Here is a 6,782-nt window from a genome sequence, read left to right as displayed (position 1 = left end):
TGTGAGAGTTGTCTGTTTTCTAAGTAGTAACAGTTGGGTAATGTGCCTTTTATCATGAGACTCTGACTTTGAAAAAGGCACTTTCTCTGAGTCCAAAACGACATTAATTGGCACATTTCTATGTTTATTACACCAACTACCCATTTCAGGTACCCAATTAGCCTTTAAGCACAGGGCTGTCTTTTATGGCATTTTTGTTTTGATTTTCCTGAAACAAGGATTCCAGGGCAGGTGGTTTATTTGAGAGGTGTAGGCAATAGGGATAGCGGAGTGGAAAAGACAGGGAAGAGAAGAGAGAAGGTGCCAGTAAAGGGCGTGTTGTCTAGCTACGTAACAGCATAGGCTGCTGAAGCTTAATTCGTGTGGCAAAATTCTGAGAAACAGTGTAGAACAAACTAGAACAAGCAATTCAGACTTATCCCAGCTGAGGGGCCAGGACTTTGGTTGGAAGATCACTCTGGGAAAATGGTAGTAATTCCCTAGCACGTCCAGTAGACAGAGCAGCTCTTGCTGGCTTATGAAGTCTGAAGGCCAGGAAATGCAGACGCCGGTAGATGAAAACCAGCGGCAGACACTGAAGTGCCACATGGGCAAGGTGCCCACATTATGCATTATGTATGATCATGCATGGTTCAACCCCAAGGGATTCCATCCCCTTGGAATAATGCAAATGGGATTCCATGGAGTTGTGCCACATGGTGACTCTCTACGTAGACCACCCATAAAACAGAGAAGTTTAAAAGTATAAGGAAAATAGCAGTAGGCTAAGACTTCAGTCCTCACTCTATACTTGTTAGCCATGTGATGATGCCAAGACACCTGGTCCAATTTCTCTTAAGACTCCATTTCCTCATTTGTCAAATGGGAAAATGAGTACATGTTTCCCTCATAGGATTTAGGTTGCATCATAAGACTATATAGGTATGAAAGCACTTTAAAGCTGAAATTTCCATTACAATGGAATGGTACCTAGCCCAATGACTTGCTCAGCAAGTTACAATCTTTTGAATCAGCAAAAAGTAAAGGAATTCTTGACAACTGCAAATTTAAAAGGTAAATAAAGGAGATTGATATTGCCAAATGATAACTCAAAACATTAAAAGTCTTCTGTGTTAGTATTTCAGAATTGGGATATTATTTGTGCAGTTGTGTGTACTTTTTCACTTTATATTGTATCATAAACATGCTACAAAATCCTGATTTCTATTAATGGCTACAGAGTGAATCAATATAAATGAATACTATTTATGAAGGCTGGACACAGTGGTTCACGCCTGTAATTCCAGAGCTTTGGGAGACTGAGGCAGGAAAACTGCTTAAAGCTAGGAGTTCAAGACCAGCCTGGGCAACATAGTGAGACCCTGTCTCTATAAAAATAAAAAAATTATCTGGGCATAGTGGTACAAGCCTGCATTCCCAGCTATGCAACTGAATTGGGAAGGATGGCTTGGGCCCAGGAATTCCAGGTTACAATGAGCTATGACCACACTACCACTGCATTTCCGCCTGGACAACTGAGTGAAACCCTGTCTCTAAAATTTAAAAAAAATATATAGAATATATGAGTATGTGATATATGTCAATTAATTCATACATTTATAATTCATATGAGTTACCCAAAATACATCTTCCCTGTTACTGGACATTTATTTTGTTCCCATTTTTTATTATTACATGACTAATATAGGTCAACAAATTTTTTTCACACATCTGGTTATTTCTTCATGGCATTCTGTATAGAAAAATATCTGGAAATGTAATAATTAGGTTAATCTGTATGAACAAATGGTCTTGACACATATTACCAAACAATTTTGCAGAATGTTTATACCAAGTCATATAATAACCAAATTTATATGAGTACCCATTTGTCCACCTGCAAACACAGAGCACTTTTTTGTAAAAAAGTGTTTATTTTTATTTAAATTTAAACAGAAGAAAATTATGCACAGTAATGAAGAAATTATGAATCTCAAATGTTGCCTCACAAAAGGCAGGATTTCTTAGAGTTTCTTCTAACTTAAAAGGCAGTAACACCAACCTGGGCAACACAGCAAAAATCCCATCTCTACAAAAAATACAAGAATTAGCCGGGCATGGGCATGGTGGTGCTCACCACTGCACTCCAGCCTCGGCAACAGAGTGAGACTCTGTCTCAAAAAAAAAAAAAAAAAGCAATAAACAAAAACTTTAAGAGGTAGAGATTTTTTAGTGGATGTAAATTTAAGTTTCAAGACAACATGGCCAACATTTTTAGAAAAATCACAAACCACCACTGATCTCTTAAAGGAAAACACAACCTTTGATAGAGTAATATTTGTCAGCAAGTAAAAGTGGTATCAATCTTACGGTTCCTTAAGGGTTTGATTTTTTTTCCTATGGATCATCTGTTTTTTTTCTCTTACGAACTACTGGTTCTTTTCTTGATTAAAAGAAATATTTATCTGGCTCAAGTTGGTGTTTAGATTTTAAAAAGAAAGAAATAATTAATACTATTGGGGAAAGCGTCAACCCAAAGATGTACTTAAAATGACCGGCCGGGTGTGGTTGCTCACGACTGTAATCCCAGCACTTCGGGAGGCCGAGGCGGGCAGATCACAAGGTCAAGAAATCAAGACCATCCTGACCGACATGGTGAAACCCCGTCTATATTAAAAAATAAAAAAAATAGCCGAGCGTGGTGGTGCGCACTTGCAGTCCCACCTACTCGGGAGGCTGAGGCGGAAGAATCACTTGAACTGGGAGGCGGAGGTTGCAGTGAGCCGAGATTGCACCACTGCACTCCAGCCTGATCTCAGAGCGAGACATCGTCTCAAAAAAAAAATAAAAAGAAAAAAAAAGACCAACGGTTCCTTATCAGACCATGTAAGTGGTAAGAAGGAAAGGGAACGCCATTGAAATGGTAGTATTATCACAAGCCACTTGAGCGCTGCTGCATCCAGAGGGATGGAAAAATTGAATATGTAGCACCTTTCACCATGAACCTGTCAAATGGAGGAACCCATATTGGGAATATTTGGTCACCCAAGAAAATGGAAGGATCATAGTAAGAGCTATCTTGAAAATATAAGCTATTTTCTATTTATAAGTAATAGTTAAAATATATCAGTAGCTTGGGGGGAAAAAATGGCTTTGAGAAATGCAATATTCATTAAACAATAGAGGCAGCTGTGCTCCCAGCAAATCCAAATCCCTATGAATTTCAACTCTAAAGAGATAAATGTACTGAATGGTCATAGAGTTAATGCTGTTAACACAAATTGTCTTGTTTATCCTGATCAGTGTATTAGTTTATCAAACAAATCTGAACACGAAGTTGAATGTGCAGTTGCAGGTTCAAAGTTATTCATTGTTGTCTATTTAATCTGAGTCCAGTCTTTGAACTTAAGAAAAAACAAACTAGAACACATGTTGAAGTTTTCTAATACCTTATTTATTTTATCCTAGTCTGTTATTTAAATGAAGAATAGACATTTGTTTTTCATTTGATCAAAGCATAAGATTTTAAAAGTTTGAAAAGCATCTTCCAAGTTTCATGCTGAGTTCAAAATAAAAATGTTTTCATTTTCAGGCCATTATATGTTGTCTAATTTATCTTGAAATCTCTTCCTTTGAATAAGACCAAGCAAAATCTGTTCAAAGTCTTTACAAACCAAGGCAGCTTCTTGGTCAATAATCCCTTTTTACCATTAAGATTGCTAATACCGTACATTCTGAGTGCCTCACAATTTGTTTTTGAAGCTCCCTTTATGTGTATTGTGCCATATGCTTCTCACATCAGCCCGAATAAATGCTTTAGGTTTTTTATCTTATCCACCTCTATCACATGCTCTCCTTCATCTCCAGACTACCCATGTCTGCCATCGCCCTCACAGAGACCCATTCTGATAATTTTGGATATGTAGAAAAATAAATCCTGTTTGTGTGTTTAAATAAATAAATTTATACTATAGACCTTATTTTTTTTCTTACAATGCTATTTTTAAAGTGTATTTCTTCTGCAGTGTAGCTCGAGTAAGTTATCCTGTTGATTGTGTAGTATTTCTGGCATGCAGCCACATTTTACATAGTATCTGTCACTATAGCAGGTGGTTGGCCCTAATTCTATTTCAAAATCTTTGGGCCAGGCGTGGTGGCTCAAGCCTATAATCCCAGCGCTTTGGGAGGCTGAGGTGGGTGGATCACTTGAATCCGGGAGTTTATGACCAGCCTGGCCAACATGGCAAAACCCCATCTCTACTAAAAATACATAAAACTAGCCAGGCATGGTGCTGCGTGCCTGCAGTCCCAACTGCTCAGGAGGCTGAGGCAGGAGAATTGCTTGAACCTGGGAGGCAGAGGTTGCAGTGAGCCGAGATTATACCACTCCACTCCACTCCAGCCTGGGTATCAGAGTGAGACTCTGTCTCAAAAATTAAAAAAAAAGAATCTTTGTAACTTCCCTTATTGACTTTTCATCAGTTTCTCAGTGGGTATGTAACAGGAGTTGGAGTGCTGAATCCCAGGCATATACTCTACCCAGAAACATCAGGTCTCCCTCCAGAATGACGGCACCAGCCTGCAATGCCACTACATACATGAGAAAACTGGATTTAGCCATACTTTCACCAGCACTGGTACCATCTAGCTTCTCAATCTGTGCTAAATTGAATGTTTTAAAAGTGAGACTTCATTTTATTTTGCATCTCTTGGATTCCTAATAAAGTTGAACATCCATCCCCTCATCTAATCATGACTTATTGGGGTTTCTCTCTTTGTAAATTACCTATCAAACCTTTAAAATCCTACAATTTGATCTAATGGGAAACAAACATGTTTTTGTTTATTGCCTATTTTTCTGCTGAGTCACCCTTTTTTATTGTTTGGTACAAGTTCCTTAAATGGTTTAAATATTAATCCCTTATCAGTTTGGACCCTGTTAATGGCTCTCATCGACCTGATAACTTTGTCAATGTCTCCTTCCTTTTTACATAGAAAAATTCATCAATGTGTTTTGGAGGTCTTAGAGAGACCTTTATAAGGTCACAAAATTTTTATTTATTAAACATATGCCTTTACCTTTCACATTTAATATGTTTTAAATTTGTACAAAAGGTCTGCAAGTCTTTTTGTCCACATAATGAGCCAGTTTTATCAACACTCTATTAAATAAGTCATTTTTCCTTAGTAGCTCATGATGTCATCAATATATTTCAGATTCATGTATATATGTGCCTGTTTTTGAACTCTTTATCCTGCTTCACTGATCTATTATCGTTCCTGCAAATGATTTCTAAGACTATGTCTTTGTAGTATGTCTTCAGATGTGGTGAGGTGATGCCTCTCTGGGTTTATTTTTTGTTTTGCAAACTTGACTAAGCGATTTTTGTGAATTTTTTTTTTCCATATAGATGTTAAAACAAGTTTGATGGTTCCTGAGAGGAAAAATAGGTAAAAGTCTCATTGAAATTTAGTTTGAATTGTGTTGAATAAATTGGTTTAAGGAGAATTAACATCTTTACAACATCAGAAACATGACAATGCGCCCTTTATTCAGATCTTCCTCCATCACATCCTGTGTCTTAAAATTCCTTAAAGATCTTATGCATCATTTAATATGAATAGTCTTATTGCCACTATAGCTTTACTATTTTATGGTTTTATTGCTAAAAAAAAAAAAAAAAAAATTCCTGAACAGAATGAAAAAAAATAACAAGTTCTCCACAAGCCCTGAGGCCAGAACGTCTCATCTCAACTGATAACAGACTCTCTTACCCCTCTTACCACACAAACTGCTACCACACAGGGTTGAGTGTACCCAGGGCAACCTTGAAACTAATGCCAGATGTGAAAACACCCCTTTTTTGCCTTTTGTTGAAGCAGGGCAGAGAGGTAGGGGAGAGAATGAAGTATCAGGAAGCATTGTGTTTGCTCTATTAAGCAGAAACAGGATTTCAATATAATATCTTGAAAATTAAAATTACAACAAATTTCTTAGAACTTTGGTTTATCAGCATATGAATACGGTCTTACATGAAGCAGAAACAACGGTCTACAGGAAGCATCTCTGCCAGCGATGGCCTCTGGGCCAGTTGTACAGCCCTCCAGCTAAGAAGAGTTATGACATTGCTAAAAAATGTTTTTTAAGTTTTTTATAAAGTTGTTTTTTTAAAAGAGGCAAATAGCAAAAAACAAACAAACCCCAAGAGAGAAAGTATCAGGCCCTTCTCAGAAAGTTTGTCAACCCCTGGTTTACAAGAATGATGAACTCCCTTCCGTCCTGCCTCCGTCAACCAAAACAAAATCTTAAAAAAAAAAAAATCCGCAAGACCAACCAGAAGCACAAGTGGAAAGGTGAATTCTCTAACAAAAGACCACCCTCCCCTTCTTGATCTTAGCAACTTTGAGTCTGAATCTGCATGACAGAAGATTCAAATTTTTGTAATAAATCAAAGTAATTAAATTATAGGGTTGCACTGAAAAATTTAGTGGACCTTGAAAAAGTTAACTTGGCTGGCTGCTCTTCTTGAAGTTAGTTGAAAAATAAACAATTTAATGTAAATAACCATGCATTCACAGAACTTTAAAGGTAGAAAAAACTCTCATTTTACAGATGCCTTCAGGAATTTGGGGAATGAAAGGTTCTATGGAAACAAAAAACATGAAGTGTAAAAAAGAGTAATAGAGTAATACTCTTAGAATTACTTAGTCGTTTGGATCTCCATGTGAGGTAGGGAGAGCAATATTCCCAGCATAAGCATATACATTATCAAACCAGGACACTCAAAATAATTAAAGAGATG

Source organism: Sapajus apella, unplaced genomic scaffold (assembly GCF_009761245.1).
Source record: "Sapajus apella isolate SASKATOON/1434 unplaced genomic scaffold, GSC_monkey_1.0 scaffold45, whole genome shotgun sequence".
NCBI classification, from domain to species: Eukaryota; Metazoa; Chordata; class Mammalia; order Primates; family Cebidae; genus Sapajus; species Sapajus apella.
The sequence above is the reverse complement of the archived record's forward strand: the minus strand, read 5'-3'. Positions refer to the sequence as shown.